Source organism: Stenella coeruleoalba, assembly GCF_951394435.1.
Source record: "Stenella coeruleoalba genome assembly, chromosome: 6".
NCBI classification, from domain to species: domain Eukaryota; kingdom Metazoa; phylum Chordata; class Mammalia; order Artiodactyla; family Delphinidae; genus Stenella; species Stenella coeruleoalba.
In genome coordinates, this window is record NC_137151.1 from 89,878,338 (window position 1) to 89,901,102 (window position 22,765).

A 22,765-nucleotide genomic window follows, 5' to 3' on the forward strand; every position below is an offset into this window, starting at 1 on the left:
GAAGGGCTTGCATGAACTCACTCACCACAGGGCCCAGCACAGAAGCAGCCATTTGAAAAGCACTTCAACTTTACAAGAGATTCAACTGCCAATCTTAAAGCATCCACCAGAAGGTGGGATGTGCTGCAATACTCTCCAGGGACGGAGGATGGTGGGCACCATTTGCACACTCTCCCTCTGCATTGCTAAAGCCAGTGGGTGCCTTTTTTTCTCACCCCTTGGCAGGTGTCATCTCTACCCTCCAACCAGGGAGTGCCATCCTCACTAAAACTTTAATTTTGCTAAACCTAGAGGTACCATCTTTTCTCTCCACTCTAGACCTTTGTTTTCTTTTCGCTCTCTCTCTCTCCACTGTGCTCCAGTGTCAGTATCTCCCAGAGGGGAGGTTTTATATGCATCTGGTGCCTGGTTTTTGTGGGTGCTGCCCACAGGATGCCCCTTGATCACTTTGCTCTGGAGGCCTGGGGGCTTACACTCCTGGGTGCCAGAGGACTGTAACAATCAGAGACAGTTCTTGGCAGACTACTACTCCCAGGGCACTGCAAAGATAGGCTACTGAAACATACTCACAGTGTTTCTGAGAAAGAGGCCTATTTGCTCGTCCAGGAGCTCTGACCTGAGCAGCAGGCTTTACTGGTCTGGCACATTTCTAGGAGGTGATCTTGGGTAAGAGAGGCTGGTGGGCACAATCTTTGTGCTCTCCCCCTGCTTCACTCCAGCTTGCTGGTATATTCCAGAAAGGAGCTTATACCCTTGTTTGGTGCCCCAATTTTTGCAGCTGCCACCAGGGAACACCTCTACATTTTCTGGCTCTGGTGGCTTATACTATGGGTCCCACAGAACTATAGCCAGGAGAAAGAATTCTTAAACTGCTACCACCCTTAGCAAGAGGCAAGGAGCTTAAACTGCTACCACCCACAGCAAGAGGCAAGGAGCTCAGGAGAGCCAGGAGCTCATTCTTCTTATGAAAGAGGCCTAAAAGTTTAGCATCACTGATGCAGCATAGGGGCAAGGCTTCTAATTAAAAACACACCAAGGGCTGACTGTAAACCTTTCTAGAGACTGCAGAGGGCAGGCACTACCTTCATGCTCTCTCTCCAGAGCATGTACTGGCACTCCAGAATGCCAGTATTGCTCGGGCAGGAGCTCTTACACATGTCTAGTGCCCCAGTTTTTACCTCTGGTGCCCTGGTATCTGTGGCTGCCACCCAGGAAACATCCCTTTATCACCTGGCTCTGGTAGCCACAGGGGCTCACATTCCTGGGTTCCACAGGACTGTAACAATAGAAGAGAGAATTCTTGGCAGACTGCCACCCCCAGGGCACTGCACAGACAGAAGACTGAAACACACCCTTGGTCTTTCTGTGAAAGAGGTATTTACTTGTCCTGGAGCTTTGGCCTAAGGGACAGGATTCAGGTATAGCATGCATTTAGAGGCACGTGGAGGTGCTCTCAAGAAATATGGGCAAGAGGACACCATCTACACTCTCTCCCTCTGCCTCACCCCCAGAAAAGGAACTTATACACTCCTCTGGAGCCTTGATTTTTGCAGCTGTTGCCCAGGGGACACCTCCAGATCACCTGGCTCTAGGGGCCAGCAGGACTTATGCTTGCAGTTCCACAGGACTGTATACATTTGCATGCTTTAAAAGCTGCTGCCTGAAGGTCTGGCTTCTAGATCTGCCTGAATCAAGGTGCTGACTGAAATACCCCTCTTTGGAACACTGACAGGTCTTGGCACACTCTCAACTACTGGGAACTATTAAAAATAAAATAGGCCGTGTGGACAGTCACAAAGGATTGAGAGACAACAAAGAGCTGGGGCAGGGCTGAATGAGAATGTTCATCTCCTACACAAGGTCACTCCTTCAAGACTGAGAGAGGTAGTTGTTTCGTCTACTATATAGAAACCAACAAAGAGTCATGTAAAATGAAGAAATTGAGGAATGTGTTCCAAATAAAGGAAGAAGATAAAACCTATGAAACAGAGATAAGTAATTTAGCTGATAAAGAGTTCAATAATGGTCATAAAAATGCTCACCAAACTGGGGAGAACAATGGATGAACCTAGTGAGAACTTTAATAAAGAGAGGAAAAATATAAGAAAGTACCAAATAGAAGTCACAGAACTGAAGAACACAGTACCAGAACTGAAAAATATACTAAAGGGGTTCAACAGCAGAGTAGATGAAGCAGAAGAAAGGATCAGTCAACTCAAAGGCCAGGCAGTGGAACTCACCCAATCAGAGCAGCAAAAAGAAAAAGAATGAAAAAAAGTTAAGATAGCCTAAGCGACTTATGGGACATCAAGCATATTAACATTCACATTAAAGGGGTCCCAGAAGGAGAAGAGAGAGAAAAAAGGGCAGGAAAATTATTTGCAGAAATAATGGCTTAAAACTTCCCTAACATGGGGAAGGAAATAGATATCCAGATCCAGAAAGCCTAGGGAGTTCCAAAAAAGATGAACCCAAAGAGATCCACACTGAAACACATTACAATTAAAATTTCAAAAGTGAAAGACAATGAAAAAATCTTAAAAACAGCAAGAGAAAAACAGTTTGTTACATACAAGGGAACCCTCCCATAAGACTCTGAACAGATTTTTCAGCAGAAACTTCACAGGCTAGAAGGTAGTAACACAATATATTTAAAGTGCTAAAAGAAAAAAAATGTTCCAACCAAGAATACTCAACCTGGAAAAATTATTATTCAGAATTGAAGGAGAGATGAAGAGTTTTCCAAGCAAGCAAAAACTAAAGGAATCCATTACCATGAAGCCAACCTTAAAAGAAATGCTTACTGACAATAAATCTTTGAAAGTATTTGCCAGTCAAAAAAAGAAAAAAAAAAAAGAAAGAAATGTTAAAGGGATTTCTTTAAGCTGAAAAGGAAGGGCACCAATTAGTAACAGAAAAACATATAAAAGTATAAATATCACTGGTAAATGTAGTGGATCATTCACTTATAAAACTAAAAAGAAAAAAGTAGTAAAAATAACTATAATTAGTTAAGGGATACATAAGATTAAAAGATGTAAAATGTGACATCAAAAATATAAAACTTTGGGGGTGCATAAAAACGTAGAACTTCAAAATATGTTCAAACTTGTTTTCAACTTATTGACTGTTACAAGTTGTTATATATAAGCCTCATGGTAGCCACAAAGCAAAAACCTATGGTAGATACACAAAAGATAATGAGAAAGGAATCTAATTATACCAATAAAGGAAGTCACCAATCCACAAAGGAAGAGATCAAAGAAGAAAGGAACAGAGAAGAAGTATAAAACAGCCAGAAAACAATTAACAAAATGGCAATAAATACATATCTATCAATAATTACTTTAAATGTAAATGAACTAAATTTTCCAATCAAAAGACAAAGAGTGGCTAAATGGATTAAAAAAGACACAAAAACTAAGACCCAACTATGCTGCTCACAAGACACTCCATCTGTAAGAACACAGACTGAAAGTGAAGGGATAAAAAAAGATATTCCATGCAACAGAAATGAAAAGAAAGCTGAGTTACCTATACTTATATCAGACAAAATATTATAGTCTTTAAAACAAAGACTGTAATAAGAGACAAAGAAGGAGATAATGATAAAGGGGTCAGTCCAGCAAAAGGATATACCAGGTATAAATATTTACGTTCCCAACATAACAGCCACCTAAATATATATAGCAAATATTAACAGACTAAAAAGAAGGAGAAATAGACAGCAATACAATAATAGTAGGGGACTATAATACTTCACCTACATCAATGTATAGATCATCCAGACAGAAAAATAAATAAGGAAACATAGACCTTAAATGACACATTAGATCAAATAGACTTAACAGATACACACAAAACATTCCATCCAAAAGCAGCAGAATACACCTTCTTCTCAAGTGCACTTGGAATACTCTCTAGGATAGATCATATGTTAGGCCACAAAACAAGTCTTAATAAATTTAAGAAGACTGAAATCATATCAAGCATCTTTTCTAACAACAGTGGTACAAAAGTAGAAATTACTTACAAGAAGAAAACTGGAAAACTCACATATATGTGGAGAATAAACAACATGCTACAGAACAACCAGTGGGTCAAAGAAGGAATCACAAGAGAAATAAAAACTACCTAAGACAAATGAAAATGGGAATAAGACACACCAAAATTTATGGAATACAGCAAAAGCAGTTCTAAGAAGGAAGTTTATAGAAATAAACACCTACCTCAAGACATGAGAAAAATCACAAATAAAAAACCTAACACTACACCTCGAGGAATTAGGAAAAGTAAAAAATGAAGCCCAAGTTAGTAGAAGGAAAGAAATAAAGAACAGAGCAGAAATGAATGAAATAGAGACTAAAAAGATAGCATAAAAGATTAATGAAACTAAGAGATGGTTCTTTGAAAAGATAAACAAAACTGACAAATTTTAAGCTAGACCCACCAAGAAAAAAAGAGATACCACAGAAATACAAAAGATCATAACAGACTACTATGAAGAATTACACACCAAGAAATTTGACAACCTAGAATAAATTCTTAGAAATATACAACCCTTGATACTGAATCATGAAAAACAGAACATCTGAATATACTGAAGACTAATAAGGAGATTGAATCAGTAATCAAAACCCTCCCAACAAAATAAAGTCCAGGACCAGATGGCCTCACTGGTGAATTCTACCAAACATTCAAAGAATAATTAATACCAATCCTTGTCAAACTCTCCCAAAAATTATAAGAGGAAGGCACACTTCCAAAACTCATTTTATGAGTCAAGCATTACCCTGATACCAAACTAGACAAGGATACCATAAGAAAACTACAAGCCAATATCCCTGATGAATAGAGATGCAAAAATCCTTACCAAAATATTAGCTGTGATCAGAAGAAAATTCATAGCACTAAACATTTTTATCAATAAAAATGAAAAACTGAAAACCAATAAATCAAGTTTCAAGCTCATAGAAACTAGTGAAAGAACAAAGTAAACCGAAAGAAAATACAAAGAAGGGAATAATAAAGATAAAAGCAGAAATTGATGATAGAAAATTTAAAAAGTAGATCTAGTAAATAAATTAAAATCCTATTTTAAAAAATTAACAAAATAGACAAAACCACTAGTTAATCTGATCATTAAAAAGGGAAAAGGCATAAATACTGAAAAATGACAAGGTGGAAATAACCATTGAAACAGAAGAAATTTTAAGTCATGAGAGACTACTTTGCACATCTTGCTGCAAATAAATTTGAAAACTTAGATGAAAGGGATAATTTCCTAGGGAAATACAGATGATCAAAATTGATGCTCTTAATTATAGAAAGCTTAAACAGACTAATTTCTGTAGAAGAAATAGAGAAAGTTATTAAGAAATTACCTAACATAAACGTGGAATTCTACCAAACCTTCGAAGTCTGGTACCCAAAGGCTTCATCATTATTCCAGAGCATTAAAATGAAGGAAAACTTCCTAATACCTTTTTTAAGGCAAGTATAACATTGATACCTAAACCTGATAAAGATGTTAAAAAAAAAAAACTACAGAGCAATATCACTCATGAATATTCATGCAAAAATACTAAAGAATCCACAAACAGAATTCAACACCATACCAAGAAAATAATATATTATAACCAAGGGGGATGTATTCTAGGAATGCAAGGTTGGTTCAATATTAGGATATCTGTTAATATCATATACCATATTAAAAACCCAAAGGGAAAAATATTAAAAATCTATGGGAAAAATAAATTATTTTCATAGATGCTGAAAAAGCCTGCAATAAAAATCAACATCCATCAAAGATAAAAATACTCAAGAAAATAGGAATTGAGAGTTTTTAACAAGAGCAAATATATATAAAAATACAGATTTCACTTTATTTATCTATAATATATGTTTATAAAATATATTATATAAAACTATATATACATATATATGTGTGTGTGTATATATACACATAGGTGATCCTTAAACAATATGGGTTTGAACTGCACAGGTCCAGTTGCAAGCAAATATTTTCAATAAATATAGTACCTGTATTTTCATTTCACAAAACCTTAAATTAACTAAGTGTGGGGAAAAGTTTGTGTTCAATTAGAGATCACAATATGTGGAATCAAAAAAACTAGGATTTGAGTCCTGATTCTATACAAACGGTTTTACCTTCCTGTCCTTGAGTGAGGCATCTATCAATTCCTTTGTCTTTGAGGCAAAGATAGCAGCACATGGATTTTCTAATGTAGTGGGGTGGGGTTAGGGGGAGCAGTCAACTGCACAAACATAAATTACATATATATACACACACACACACACACACACACACACACACACACACACACAAACTCCCCAGGCCAACCTTAACATGGAACCACTCAGAGAAAGGAATTATGGAAAATGTAGTTCCAGCGTAATTAGATTGACACAGTTCAAACCGCACATTCTGACCAGCAATGAGTATAGGTAGCCTGTAGGGGAGCTGGTCACATTCTATTTCTTGATTTGGGTGGTGATTTCATGGTTGTGTTCACTTTGAAATAATTCAATGGCCCCTACACTTATGATCTGAGCCCTTTTCCCTAAGTATATTATACTTTCACTAAATAAGCCATTTTTAAAAAGAAAATAAATGTGTTATAAAGTTATAAATATTAAAATAATTTGGTACTGGCTCAGAAATAGACAAACAGTTCAATGGAATAAAACAGAAGACATACAGATGGCCAAAAAGCACATGAAAAGATACTTAACATCACTAATTATTAGAGAAATGAAAATCAAAACCACAATGAGGTATCAGCTCACATTGGTCAGAATGGCCATCATCAAAACGTCTACAAACAACAAATGCTGGAGAGGGTGTGGAGAAAGGGAACCTTCCTACACTGTGAGTGGGAAGGTAAATTGGTACAACCACTATGGAGACCAGTATGGAGGTTCTTTAAAAAACTAAAAACAGAACTACCATATGATCCAGCAATCCCACTCCTGGGCAGATATCCAGAGAAAACCATAATTTGAAAAAATACGTGTACCCCAATGTTCATTACAGCACTATTTACAAGACATGGAAGCAACCTAAATGTCCATTGACAGAAGAATGGATAAAGATGTGGTACATATATACAACAATGGAATATTACTCTGGCATAAAAAAGAATGAAATAATGCCATTTGCAGCAACATGGACAGACCTGGAGATTATTATACTAAGTGAAGTAAGTCAGATAGAGAAAGACAAATATCATATGATGTCATTTATATGTGGAATCTAAAAAGATGATACAAATGAACTTATTTACAAAACAGAAACAGACTTACAGACTTTGAAAACCAACTTACGATTACCAAAGGGAACATGTGGAGGGGAGAGATAATTTAGAAAGTTGGGATTAACATATACACACTACTATATATAAAATAATCAACAAGGACCTACTGTATAGCACAGGAGAACTCTACTCAGTATTCTGTAATAACCTATATGGGAAAAGAATCTAAAAAACAATGGATATATGTATATGTATAACTGAACCACTTTGCTGCACACCTGAAACTAACACAGCATTGTACATCAACTATACCCCAATATAAAATAAAAATTAAGTTCAAAAAAAAGAAAATAAATGTGTTGTCAAGTTATAATCATTAAAATAATTTGGTACTGGCTCAGAAACAAACAGTTCAATGGAACAAAACAGAAAGTCCAGAAATAGTCACCATTTGAATTTGCTATGTAATTAAGATGGTGTGAATAAAGAGTTAACAAAACCCTTTCTCCTTTTCCAAAAGGAAAAGACCTTGGATTCACCTTCTCCCAGCATTATTTGCCTAGAAACCTAATAGGGTAGGGTGTCAGCTGTGTTACCAGGCAGCATTGCTTATAGTAAAAATGACCCCCTAATGAGTAAATTGCACCTAGACTGGGAGGCTTATAACACCTGGTGGGAAGCAGGGCCGTGGGGCTTCACTATGAGGTTCACTCTGTGAGCGAGTGCATACTTCCATGCAGGGCCCTGGAAGTGATGTTCATGAGCTTTTACAAACAATATTGGTTCCTATGGTGGTCTTGGTTCTTGTGTGGCTTTGTTCCGTTATACCTGTGCTGTTCCTTGGAGGCCAGAAGTCTAGTTCCTGGACTCTGTAAGGACCCCTGGTGATGACACATCTGATGCTGTTCTGCTGACATGCTGTAATTCCTGTCCTGTATCCTTCTATAGATCTAAATGAGGCTGATGCCAGGTGTGGCCTATTGGTCTTGTGACTGTGAGTGTCCCACTGGACTGAGTCACTGTGCTGGTCAAGCAGACCGGACATTGCAGGTGGCATTTCAAAACAGTGGTAAAAAATTATTCAGTAGAGTCAATCGAGACACAGACTGGTTAGTCAGCCTTTTAGTAAAACAAGGGTGGGTTTCCACCTCATCCTACCTCAGTACCAGCCTTTATATTCAGATGGATTTTACACTTAAAGGGGAAGAATACCACATCTGGGTATATACTGAAAAGAATTGAAAGCAGGACCTTGAACAGAAATTTGTGCACCAATGTTCACTGCATTATTCACAATAGCAAAAGGTAGAAACAACCCAGATGCCTATCAATGGATGAATGGATAAATAAAATTTGGTATATAATAGAATGGAATATTATTTAGCCTTCAAAAGGAAGGAAATTCTGACACATACTACAACGTGAATGAACCTTGAAGACATTATGCTAAGTAAAATAAGCCAGTCACAAAGGACAAAACGGTATGATTCCGCTTATATGAGTAGTCAAATTCAAGTTCATAGAGAGAGAAAGTAGAATGACAGTTGCCAAGGGCTGGGGGAGAGAGAATAGAGAGCTCTCATTTAACGGGTACGGCGTTTCAGTTGAGAAAGATGTAAAAGTTCTGGAGATGATGGTGGTGACGGTTGCACAAAAATGTCAATGTACTTTATGCCACAGAACTATACGCTTAAAAATGGCTAAAATGGTAAATTTCATGTTATGTACATTTAACCACTTTTTTAAAAGGTGGGGACAAAACCATAAAAGTACTAGATTATATGAGTGGAAAGTTTTGTCATCTTGTGAAGAGAAAGACATTTCTAAGAATGACACCCCAAACAGAAAACCTATAGGGAAAAATAAAGACTAGAGGGCTTCCCTGGTGGCGCACTGGTTAACAATCCACCTGCCAATGCAGGGGACACGGGTTTGATCCCTGGTCCGGGAAGATCCCACATGCCACAGAGCAGCTAAGCCCGTGCACCACAACTACTGAGCCTGTGCTCTAGAGTCTGCGAGCCACAACTACTGAAACCTGTGCGCCTAGAGCCCGTGCTCTGTAACAAGAGAAGCCACCGCAATGAGAAGCCCGCGTACCGCAACGAAGAGTAGCCCCTGCTCGCCGCAACTAGAGAAAGCCCACGCAGCAACAAAGACCCAACGCAACCAAAAATAAAATAAATTAAAAAGAAAAAACAACTAGAAAAAAGAGTCCTTTATTTTATAAACAAAATTGACAAGCCAACAACATACCCACTGAGTTTTCTCCGCCTCGTCTACCTGTGTCTTGCACCTGTGGCCCACCTGGTATGGCAATGAGGCCCCCACCTCCGGGCAGTCAGTTGGCACCCACACGGGTCCTGGCTTACAGCTGGGAGAGACCACTTTAGTCTGAACCTCACAGAGGATACACAAGGCCTCCTCACTGTCAGATGAACAACCATGGCAAATGCGACAGGTTTCTTTCCCCCAAATCCTCCTGAAATAAAAAGGTGTGTGATAAGCAAGACTTTGGGGGGTTTGCAAAGCCTCCGGTAGCACTGGGGTTGCTTCTCATCCACAGCCAGGTGCTCTGCCCTATTTCCAGACCCAGAAGAGGTCCTCCTGCTGCCAAGTTACTCTAGTCAAATTGGTGAATGGTGGGTGATTTCAGGACTGTCTCCAACAAACCACCTATCATACCCATTAAACTCAAAACATAGCCTTAGTTCTCAGCAGCTGATGGACCAGGGAAGAAATCTATTCGAATCCGATGCTCATTAAAAGTGATGTGTTTCACATACTTCTCTGAAGTGCAAGAGAAATGATGCTTTTCAAGTGACAGATTTCTTACTTCCTGCAGGAGAGCCACCAGTTCAGGGACCTGTTTCTCATGCTCTTCCAAAGCCCTTTCAACATCATTGAATCGTTACCCACAGTAGCACCACCAACTATTTCATATCCCAACCACTCTCCAGTGACTCCCTGTACCGGCAAATGTGAGCTGTCTTCTCTTTCTTCTCCACCGTGAGCATCTGGGAACCCCTATTCCTGACACGCTAGTTCTGTTTGGCAGTTGAGGGCATCCTGAACTCAGGGCACAATGAACTGATCAATCTAAGTTTGCTTGTTCAGTACCTGTAATTCATACACAGCCTCTACCACTGGGAGACTATTTAAAATGCCTAAGAACTTTAAAATTCAGATAATGGCATTAATTAAGAATGTCTTAATATGGTCCCTCAAATCTGTACAGTCCAATATGGCAGCCAAAGCTATTTCAATTTTAATTTAAATTACATTTAAATAAATTAAAATTAAGTATAATTTAAAATTCAGCTCCTAGTTGCACTAGCCCCATTTCAACAGCTCAATAGTGTCTAGTGCCCACCAAATTGGACCGCACAGACGTGGAACATTTACATCACAGGAAGTTCTATTGGACAGCACTACCTTAAACCATGGATCTCTGCCCAAACACTTTCCAACGTTCATTAAATGTCTATGCTTCTATAATTCCCAGGTGTAGTGAGATGACACGCCTGTTCCTAGCCTTCAACTTCCATATTAACCTTCTTTCCATTTCTAGGTTGGGTGCTGGGGGAGCACGAAGCACTACCCTGCTCTTAATACCCTGACCTCACTGCTCCCAGGAAGTCTGGGGAACACTGAAGGGCTGCACCATACAAAGGAGACATAAGCATGTGTATGATACCTTCCTTACCCTATTGCCAACAACAGCGAGTTCTGGGAGCTGGTTATAATCAGCTCCCCTGTTGCTGTGAGCCCAGGGATCCCTGGCACGACAATGCAGCCTGCCTACAACTTCTCTTACCTCCGCAAAGTGCTTGGAAATTAACAAGCGCATCACAGGGTATCCCAAGTATCAGTGACTTTCTATTTTCAAGCCACAGAGACCTTATAAGTATTAGCTCATAGAATGACTAGTAAAAGGCAGTTATTTGGGACCAACAACTCTTGGCATGGCTCCCCTTGTGACAGCTTTTCACCACCCCCCACCCCATCTAGAAGACAGCCAGGAGTTGCTTTATGGCCTGGAGCCAAGTAGAGATTGAGGTAATGCTGGGTCAGTCTGGACCCCCAGTCCATTCCTGGCAGCCTCTCAGCACTTCTGCACCTTTTCCAGTTACCAAGGGAGTGCACCTTTGTGTAGGTAGACTCTGCCACCAGTCAGTCATAAAGGATTCCCGTCAAAGAAAACCCCATGACCTCAAATGGAAGGTCTCTTCTGGACAGGTGAGGCTTATAGGTTTCTGATTCCTACTGCCTTTAATGGATTATTAACATCTCTTCTCACACCTACAAGGCCAATTCTGCCTCACCTGCTCCAAGGGATTCTGCTAGCTGATGGGAGTTGCCCTGTGTGGTTTTCTCTGATTCCCTATAGTATAGTCCCCGCTTTCCCTCCTTCCTTCAGAATTAACAATTAGAAGAATCTCAGGAGTTTCTTTTGCTTCCTGAGATGCCTGAAGTTGGCCCACAGAAGCCAGTAGGCCTCCCCATCTCCACTGCCTTTAAAAACATATATAAGTTCTTGACTCTTCCTAGAGAAGACCTCTGGTTTGTGATGAGACTAGAATCATTTGTATAAGGCAAAGCCAAAGCTTGCTATAAAGCCCTTTAGCAGGCAAGTACCTGGGCCATGTACCCTCTCCATATTTTTAATTCTTACATCTCCAGGAGGGACTAGTAAATCCTTCAAAGTCCACCTCTGTCTCTTAGTCTCTGAGAAGTCTAGCCGTGTTTCTATAGACGCCTCTCCCTCCCCCAGCACCCACTTTCTGCTTCCAGAACCCACCAGCTTTCCACCCAGGCTATTTCAGTGGTCCCACCATTTGTTCCCTACCTCCTGTCAGTCCAGATGGAGGTGGGGTTAGTCTGCCTTCTACTGGGATCTTCCTAAGAACTCCACCTGATGTTCCAGAATCTTCCTGACTTTCATAAACACAGTCCAACTTTCTCCTGAAGCTTCATGTTGGCCATAAAAGGAAAAAATTATAATAAATTTGATTATGCTGAAAACTGAAAACTTCAATTTAAAAAAAAGACACCATAAAGTGAAAAAAAACAAGTGAAAGACAAAGATTTAATTCCAGATTAAAGAATACCTACAATTAAATAAGAAAAACAGAACCCAATTTATTATTATTATTTGTTTGTTTGTTTTTGCGGTACGCGGGCCTCTCACTCTTGTGGCCTCTCCCGTTGCGGAGCACAGGCTCCGGACACGCAGGCTCCGGACGCGCAGGCTCAGCGGCCATGGCTCACGGGCCCAGCCGCTCCGCGGCATGTGGGATCTTCCCGGACCGGGGCACGACCTGTGTCCCCTGCATTGGCAGGCGGACTCTCAACCACTGTGCCACCAGGGAAGCCCCGAACCCAATATTTTAAATGGGCAAAGGATATGACAATTCAAGGAAGAAAAAAATCAGAGAAGAAAATTCAGCAATTCAGAGAAGAAAAAAAAATCCAAAAGGTTTATAAATATAAGACGATAGATTTCAACCTTGGTAGTAAGCAAATGCAAAAACCATTTTCGTCCTATCAATTGGGAAAAAAATATCGGGTGTGAAGTGGGCAGGGGGAGACAGCTAACCTCGCACAATCAACACAGCCACCTGGGAGTGCAGCTTGGTAGCATTTACCCGAGGATTCTGACTATACACAGAGAGGCAAGCACAGTTCTTTTCTTTTTCCCCTGGAAGGGTTAAATCAGTAACTACAAGTCCTTTGCATCCTTAGAGGAAAAGTCTAGGTCGTTTCGGACACAGCAGAACTTCAATGTGTTAAGACGCTAACCGGCTCTGTCTCTTTTCTCAGGCTTACCAGAGACCCTCTGGAAAAACAGTAGGGCTGGGAAGAGATTAAGGAGAGGGGAAAAACCCCGTCCTGTAATTTAACACTTCTGAAATTGTCAGGATATTTTTACCTTTTGATAATCTCCCGGCAATAAAAATCAATGTGAATTGTTCTTTACTCATCCGTAGCTGGTTTTAATCTGCGCCTCAAAAATGGCACGAAAGTCGTGCTTTCCAACCTTTTCCACGTCGTGGCACACGATAACTGGCACTATCTGTAGGGCACGCAGGCGGCTCCAGGATTCTCTGGCCTCCGCAAGGCCTGACGAAGCGATCAGCACGGCTCCGACTGGAAGAGTCTCGCGGTTGGGAAGGTCTATAAATACCATGCTCCCTCTAGTGGTCAGAGTCCCTACCTTTCTCCTTCTTTAATCACAGAAGAGAAACACCTGAAACGGGGAAGACGCGCCTCACCCACGCACAAATTTACCAAGCATCTCCTAACAAGGCAGAACTAATTCAGCAAAGTGTTTGTTAGAAAAATACCTCTTTCAACTGTCCGTAGGTACGCAGGTGGGCTTAAATAAGAAACACTTGTTTTGCTGCATTCAACCCCCTCTGAAACTAGAAACTGAAATTAGTCTACACCACTACCTAGCTCTAGAAAGAGGCAACAACTGACATCCTTAGAACTCGCTATCCCAGGAGCGACTTCCTCAGGCCCTCTTGACACAGCTGCGGGCTCCTGAGTCAGAGCTGTGTTTATCAGCTTTCTCTTTCCTCTTTTCGCTTGAACTCCCTTTTCTGAATACAAACACCTGAGTGTCTTTGCTAAACTACCAAGTGGTCTTGCTAATGGTCACTCTGATCCTAGTTTGCTTATCCTGAGTCCAAAAACAGGGTAGATTTCTTTTCGTGCATGGTGTGGGTACCTTAATAGTTCCTAGACATTCTTTTGCTCAAGACCAAAAAAAGGGGCAGCAAGAAACACATGTTAGGGCTCCAGCTGTCCTCTCCATGGTGATGGAGAGCAGTGCAAAGGAACAGAGCTTTGGGGATACGATTGCCCAAATGTGGAGAGTGATTTTGCAATTTTTTCTCTTCAAGTAAAAATAATTAAGCTTATTTTGGGGAAAAATGTTAAAAGTTGGCATAACTGTATTAAGACCATGCAATGATGAAGTACAATTCTAAATTTATAAAATGTACAGCCATCTACTGCATATAAAAAAATCATTGTTCCTCCTACTGGAATTATTTATAATCAAGCAATCACATACCTTGAAATATAAATGAATTTATAAGATACGGTAACTGCCGCAAAGAACTTGTATTAGACTGTTTTGTAACCTTTAATTTTCTCATCTCTTCAATTTTCCTTTTTGTCTTTTTTAAATTCTATTTTCCCTAGCCCTTTCATGGAATTAATTCTGGCAGTTACATTTTTAATTTGATAAATCTCTCTTTTATTCTTTGAATATTCCTTTTTATAGCATTTTCTCTTCATGTATACAGTATCTTCTCATCTGGGAATATTAATTACATTTTCTTTAGTTTTCTACTTCCTGCACTAGTTCTGTTCCCTTGAGTTTCCCCCCCATCCCCTACCCATTCGCTTATATGAATCTCTGTCATTTCAGAGGCTTTCTTCAGACGTCTAATGATCATTAGCTGCCTGTTCAGATGAATATCAAGGTACCTCCAAGCTGACTGGGGCACAGTGAAAGTGGGAGGGGTTTGTCCACTGGCAGGTTTCACTGGGAACCCTCCGTTGTCAGTATCTACAGGTCTTTTATCTTGGGCCAGGTTTTCCTGAGAGGAATCCTCTAATCCCCTGCTTGGAGGATATTAACCTGGCTGCCAGTTTTCTGGGAGTTTAATAGGAGAAGGATACTGAGATCACTGTTCCCTGTGTAGACTTTTACTTAATCCTCTGCTTTTGGTGTAACACTCTGTCTTCAGCTATGCCTGGTATTCCTGCATCCAGAGAACCTGATTCAACAGCTCCAGAAAATAAACCACTGGTGTTCTGCAGGGCAGGGGTGAAGTGGTAACCTACTCAAGGTGAATAGGGCAACTGAGAAGATCTAACAGCTTAACAGACTTTCAACTGCTCCACCTGTTTTTAGCCCCACCTCACCTGCCTTTGGAGGTTGCTGACGTCTCTGATGCGTGAGCCTCTCAGGGCTTGAATCAGCTGGCATCCGACTGCCTCTCCACCACCTCCTGTGGACACTTCGCTTTCATTTTCCTCTGGCATGTTCACTTGCCAATTGCCTATTTGCTTTTTACTTTCCAAAATTATTTCATCTGCCTGTCTTTTATTCTCTGTGGTCTTGAGTTTATGCTGTATTTTTGTTTGGCTTGCTTTTGTCTTTGGGTTTTTTGGATTTTTTGTTTTTTGATCTTGAAACCTCTGGGGTGTCTCTGTAGACCAGTTAGTTGACTGTTTTCAGCTCTTAGCGACTTCAAGCTATGCCTCAGCTTTGGAGCCAAGCCATGCTCTTCTCACGGGGGCCCCCAGCCAATGACTGAGCAAGGTGGAGATAAATAACCCAGATCATGCTCGTCTCTGCTGAATTCTAGGCAATGACAGAGCAAAGCCGGAACGCAAGGGCCTAGCTGTGTCCACCATTAAGGAACTCTTCCAATGGGCAGTTTGTGCTCCAGAGCTCCCCATTGAGCTGGCTCAGGCTGTGTCATCTGCATCCAAGTCTGATGGCTCCCCCTGCCCAGGCCTGGGCCTGTTCTCCTCACAAGTGTTACTCATCAATACACCTTTTGTTTTCAACACCTGCTTCCTAAAGAATGCAAATTGGCATGCTAGCTTATGTAAGAAAGAGAATCTCTTGGAAGGATACAGAGTTATCTTAGAGAATCAAATGAAGAATTCACTTGTGAAGGAAGAAGCACTCCAGGTACCTCAGCAACAGGACTCGGCCCGACTTTCCTTTAAGGCACTGCATTGGTGTAATTTAGTTCCAAGGACACTGAACTTCACCATCATCTCTCAAGGCTGAGCTTCAAAATATCAGGAAGAGAGAATATGATTGGCCCAACTTGAGTCAAGTTCAATTAGCAGTGGCCAGGAGGACTTAGTACTAATTGAGGGCCATTTCCATAGAGGGAGGAGGTGTGAGCTAATAGTCATCCAAAAAAGATGTTACTGCTAGGCAGATGCCATCTGCCAGTGATTGTACAGGTGAAAATGAGGGACAATATTAGGTAGATATGTCTTATGAGCTAGATTCAGAAAAAAGAGAAATAACATTTATTCTGGGTCACCCAGAAAAAAGAGTAATCACCCTCCCACATGTCTGCCATTTACTATTTGAAAATAACTATCATGTTTCCTTTTGAGTCGTCTATAGTCTAGGCTAGGCATCTTAATTTCTTTCTAGAGTTCTCCATTTATTATTTTTTAAAGAACCCTCACTTTCCTATTTGTCATTTTCTGGAGAGATTTTATGTAAGTGGAATCTGATCAGAGTGAAGGAGACTCTTACTTTTAATGAGCTACTAGTAAACTAGCTACAATCTGCATTTTTAAAATTGATGTTCTTGAACTTAAGTGCTTATTTTTTTCTAAACTCTTATTTGTAGTTCATTTAGTTTTCATTCTTGATTCATATGGGTACTTACAACTTTTAGTTTTTTCACATGTATATTTGACAACCTCTTACATCTTTATCTAAATTGTTGATGTTAAGGAACCTGGTGGCATATTATCATTTGTGATTTCTCTCCAGTTGACATCAGTCTATCAAGATTCATTCTTCAGGTTTGGTCATTCTGCTGCATTTCTCCATTCAGTCCACAAGCATATTACCACAGGCTTCCTCAAATACTGTTGAAATCCAGATAGATGAAGTTATGGTAGTCCCCTGAGCCACCAAGTCCCCTTCCAAGGAAAGGGAGCACATCTAAAGAACATCTCTTCTACACGTACACAAATTGGCTAGAATCACGTCAATATCATGCTCAAATGGTTTCCAGCATTTCCTCTTGCCTGTTTCAAAAATTCAGTTCATTTGATTTTCTTCTTTAATATGCCTCAAAAATTACAATTTGCAGTTTCAGAGCATAACAGCAATTGCTTTGGGGATATGGACCTGGAGATGAAACTCATTTATAGTTATCCCATATCATATTGTTAACTACTTGGGCATTAACCCCTTCTCTTCCATGCTTTTCTACCTTGTTGAGTATTAATGCTTCTTACAGAATTAACTACTATAAGAAGCACAGTGGTCAGACAATTCTATGGTCTTATGTTGACTTTACATCACCAAACAGTAGGCACATTCCTACTGTAATTGCTCTGAAGTTTTTTAAAGTCTCTCTATTGTGGATTAGACTTCAAAATGCTACTTACAATTCAGTGACATCGTCCCTGGTTGCTATATGTCCTTCCCTCTTGTGAAAAAAGCTGAAAAGCATGAATGTTAAATGAAAAAGAAGATGGAATAATCGTGGATCAGTTAGGACTTTTCTGGGTGCACATAACAGACAAATTCAAGCTAGTGTAAATTTTAAAGTGAAATTTATTACAGAATCAGGGCTATCTTACAGAAAGAACCCAAGGGTAAGAATGCAGCCTTACAAAGGATGGGAATGGAGAACTGGACAATCTCTGGGGACCCAGGGAGTGCTCTCTCCATCTCTCATCTCTGCTTCTATTAATGCACAGGCTTTTTGTCAATGGAATGGGTTAACTTCTAGTTGGCCCACAAGGAAAGCAGAAAATGTCCTCATAGCTCTCAAGTTCCAGTCCCACAAAAGGCTCTATCTCAATTCTAAAATTCCCAGGCAAGGGGGGTGTAAACTCTTGACTGGCCCAACTTGGTTCAGGGGCAGACTCCCTGCTGAATCAACTGTGACCAGTAGAAAAGAATCTCATTGCATAAAGTGGCTATCAGGATCCCATGGATGGGGTGAGGATGATGAATTATTAGCTTTTTAAAATACACACCAATAGATGTTTCCAGGCTCTTAATAGGCAGAAGGGCACCTTCAACCAAGAGCCGAGGGGGTAGGGGCAACTCCTCCCCCCATCCCCCTCCCATCTACCATACCACAGGCACTGGGCCTCCGCCACATGAGAAAACCTCTTTAAATCTCAACTGCCCAGTTTTAGCAAGAAGTAGGCTCTCAGTAAATATCTACTGAACAAATGAATTTCTGAAGGAAGGAATTGTGAGAAACTACTTCTCTCCTGTTCTCTGGTGCACAGCTATGGTCTCTAGAAATTGCACAGATGGCAGAATAGGACTTGAGTTCACCTCCTCTCACAAAAACACCAAAATCACAACTAACTGGTGAACAGCCATTGACAAAAAAGGCTCAAACCTACAAAAAAAGATCTTCTACGCCCAAAGACAAAAAAGAAGACACAATGAGATGGTAGGAGGGGCGCTTTTCTGGTATAATCAAATCCCAAACCTGCTGGATGGGTGACCAACAAACTGGAAAATAATCATATCATAGAGGTTCTCCCATAGGAGTTAAGAGATCTGAGCCCCACATCAGCCTCCCCAGCCTGGGGATCTGGCATTGGGAAGAGGAACCCCCAGAGCATTTGGCTTTGAAGGCCAGTAGGGCTTGAGTGCAGGAGCTCCACAGGACTGGGGGAAACAGAGACTCCACTCTTGGAGGGTGCAAACAAAGTTTCACGTGCACTGGGACCCAGGGCAAAGCAGTGACTCCACAGAAGCCTGGGCCAGACCTACCTGCAGATCTTGGAGGGTCTCTGGAGGAGGTGAGGTCAGCTGTGGCTCACTGTTTGGGCAAAGACACTAGTAGTGGATGCCCCAGAGAATACTCATCGGCCTGAGCTCTCACGGAGGTCGCCATTTTGACAGGGACCTGGACCCACCCAAAAGCCTGCAGGCTCCAGTGCTGGGAAGCCTCAGGCCAAATAACTAACAGGATGGGAACACAGCACCACCCATCAGCAGACAGGCTGCCTAAATTTGTCCTTAGAAAACAGTTGCCTATAAACATACCTCTTGACATGGCCCTGCCTACCAGAGGGACAGACCCAGCTCCACCTGCCAGCAGGAAAGCACCAGTCCCTCTCACCAGGAAGCCTGAACAAGGCCTTGGATCAACTTCACCCACCAGGGGGCAGACACCAGAACCAAGAAGAATTACAATCCTGCAGGCTGAGGAATGGAGACCACAAACACAGAAAGTTAGACAAAATGAGATGGCAGAGGAATATGTCCCAGATTAAAGAACAAGATAAAACCCCAGAAGAACAAATAAATGAAGTGGAGACAGGCAATCTACCTCAAAAAGAATTCAGAGTAATGACAGTAAAGATGATCCAAGATCTCAGAAAAAGAATGGAGGCACAGACCGAGAAGATACAAGAAATGTTTAACAAAGAACTAGAAGATTTAAACAACAAACAGAGATGAACAACACAAAAACTGAAATGAAAAATACACTAAAAGGAATCAATAGCAGAATAAATGAGGCAGAAGAACAAATAAGTGAGCTGGAAGATAGACTGATAGAAATCACTGTTGTGAAACAGAATAAAGAAAAAAGAATGAAAAGAAATGAGGACAGTCTAAGGGACTTCTGGGATATTAAATGCACCAACATTCACATTATAGGGGTCCCAGAAGGAGAAGAGAGAGAGAAAGGATCTGAGAAAGTATTTCAAGAGATAATAGCTGAAAACTTTCCTAACATGGGAAAGGAAACACTCAAGTCCAGAAAGCACAGAGAGTCCCAAAGAGGATAGACCCAAGGAGGAACACAATGAGTCACATATTAATCAAACGGACAAAAATTAAAGACAAAGAGAACATATTAAAAGCAACAAGGGAAAAACAACAAATAACACACAAGGGAATCCTCATATGGTTATCAGCTGACTTTTCAGCAGAAACTCTGCAGGTCAGAAGGGAGTGGCACAATATAGTTAAAGTGATGAAAGGGGGACTTCCCTGCTGGTCCAGTGGGTGAGACTCTCCACGCTCCCAATACAGGGGGCCCAGGTTTGATCCCTGGTTGGGGACTTAGATCCCACATGCACACTGCAACTAAGAGTTCACATGCCACAACTAAGAGTTCACATGCCACAACTAAGAGTCCACATGCCGCAACTAAGAAGCCCGCATGCTGCAACTAAGAAGCCCGCATGCTGCAACTAAGAGTCTGCATTCTGCAACTAAGAAGTCCACATTCTGACTAAAAGACCCACAAGCCACAACTAAAGATCCCACACGCAGCAACAAAGATCCCGCATGCCACAACTAAGACCCGGTGCAGCCAAAATAAAAAAAAATAAAATAAAATAAATTAAACAAATAATTATAAATAAAGTGACGAAAGGGAAAAACCTATAATCAGGAATACTCTACCCAGCAAGGCTCTCATTTAGATTTGATGGAGAAATCAAAAGCTTTACAATCAAAAGCTAAGAGAATTCAGCACCACCAAACCAGCTTTACAACAAATGCTAAAGGAACTTCTCTAGGTGGAAAAGAAGAGGCCACCGCTAGAAACAAGAAAATTATGAATGGGAAAGCACACTGGTAAAGGCAAACATACAGTAAATGTAGGAAATCATCCACACACAAATATGATATCAAAACTAGCAACTGTAAGAAGAAGGGAGTACAAATGCAACATATTGGAAATGCACTGAAAATTAAGAGACCAGCAACTTAAAACAATCTTGTATATATAGAGACTGCTATATAAAAATGTCATGGGAACCGCAAACCGAAAACTACAATAGATACACACACAAAAAAGAAAAAACAATCCAAACACAATTATAAAGATACTCATCAAATCACAAGAGAACAAAAGAAGAAGGAAAGGAAAAAGAGCTGCAAAAACAAATCCAAAACAATTAACAAAATGGCAATAAGAACATACTATCTATAGTTACCTTAAATGTAAATGGATTAAACGCTCTAACCAAAAGACACAGACTGGCTGAATGGATACAAAAACAAGTCCCATATATATATGCTGTCTACAGGAGACCCATTTCAGATCCAGAGACCCACACAGACTGAAAGTGAGGGGATGGAAAAAAGGTATTCCATGCAAATGGAAATCAAAAGAAAGCTGGAGTAGCCATACTCATATCAGACAAAATAGACTTTAAAATAAAGACTGTTACAAGAGACAAAGAAGGACACTACATAATGATCAAGGAATCAATCCAAGAAGATAAAACAATAGTAAATATATATGCAACCAACACAGGAACACATCAATATATAAGGCAAATACTAACACCCATAAAAAGAGAAACTGACAGTAACACAATAATAGTGGGGGACCATAACACCCCACTTACATCGACGGACAGATCATCCACACAGAAAATCAGAAAGGAAACACAGGGCTAAAATGTCACATTAAACCAGATGAACTTAATTGATGGTTGTAGAACATGCCATCTGAAAGCAGCAGAATACACATTCTTCTCAAGTGCTCATGGAACATTCTCCAGGACTGATCACATGGTGGGCCACAAAGCGAGCCTTGGTAAATTTAAGGATACTGAAATCATATCAAGCATGTTTTCCGACCACAACACTATAAGATTAGAAATCAACTACAAGAAAAAAAAAACTGTAATAAAAACACGTGGAGGCTAAACGATATGTTACTAACCAACCAATGGATCACGGAAGAAATCAAAGAGGAAATCAAAAAATACCTGGAGACAAATGAAAATAAAAACACGATGATCCAAAACCTATGGGATGCAGCAAAAGCAATTTTAAGAGGGAAGTTTATAGCAATACAATCTTACATCAGGAAACAAGAAAAATCTCAACTTAAAAAACCTAACCTTACCCCAAAAGCAACTAGAGAAAGAAGAACAAACAAAACCCAAAGTTAGTATCAATAGAAGGAAAGAAATCATAAAGATCAGAGCAGAAATAAATGAAAGAGAAACAAAGAAAATAGAAAAGATCAATGAAACTAAAAGCTGGTTTTTGAAAAAAATAAACAAAATTGATAAACCATTAGCCAGACTCATCAAGAAAAAAAGGGAGAAGGCTCAAATCAATAAAATTAGAAATGAAAAAGAAGTTACAATAGACACTGCAGAAATACAAAGGATCATAAGAGACTACTACAAGCAACTATATGCCAATAAAATGGACAACCTAGAAGAAATGGACAAATTATTAGAAAGGTATAATCTCCCAAGACTGAACCAGAAAGAAACAGAAAATATGAACAGACCAATCACAAGCACTGAAATTAAAACTCTGATTAAAAAACTCCCAACAGGGCTTCCCTGGTGGCACAGTGGTTGAGAGTCCGCCTGCCAATGCAGGGGACATGGGTTCGTGCCCCGGTCTGGGAAGATCCCACGTGCCGCGGAGCAGCTGGGCCTGTGAGCCATGGCCGCTGAGCCTGCGCGTCCGGAGCCTGTGCTCCGCAACGGGAGAGGCCAAAACACTGAGAGGCCCGCATACCGCAAAAAACAAAAACAAAAACAAAAAAACTCCCAACAAACAAAGTCCAGGACCAGATGGCTTCACAGGCGAATTCTATCATACATCTAGAGGAGAGTTACCACCTATCCTTCTGAAACTATTCCAAAAAATTGCAGAGGAAGGACACTCCCAAACTCATTCTTTGAGGCCACCATCACCCTGATACCAAAACCAAAGATACCACAAAAAAGAAAATTAC

General features: G+C 40.5%; 1 long non-coding RNA gene across 1 annotated transcript in view; it reads right to left on the minus strand.

The window, feature by feature from the left end:
- LOC307187515 overlaps positions 1-13,365 on the minus strand; it is a 40,349-nt gene extending 26,984 nt beyond the window's left edge. The window contains exons 1-2 of the long non-coding RNA XR_013828630.1: positions 13,210-13,365; positions 12,127-12,248 (exon numbers count right to left, since the gene is read on the minus strand). This is a non-coding gene — a long non-coding RNA (uncharacterized lncRNA). The remainder of the gene's footprint in view (positions 1-12,126; positions 12,249-13,209) is intronic.
- Between the last annotated feature and the right edge of the window lie 9,400 nt (positions 13,366-22,765).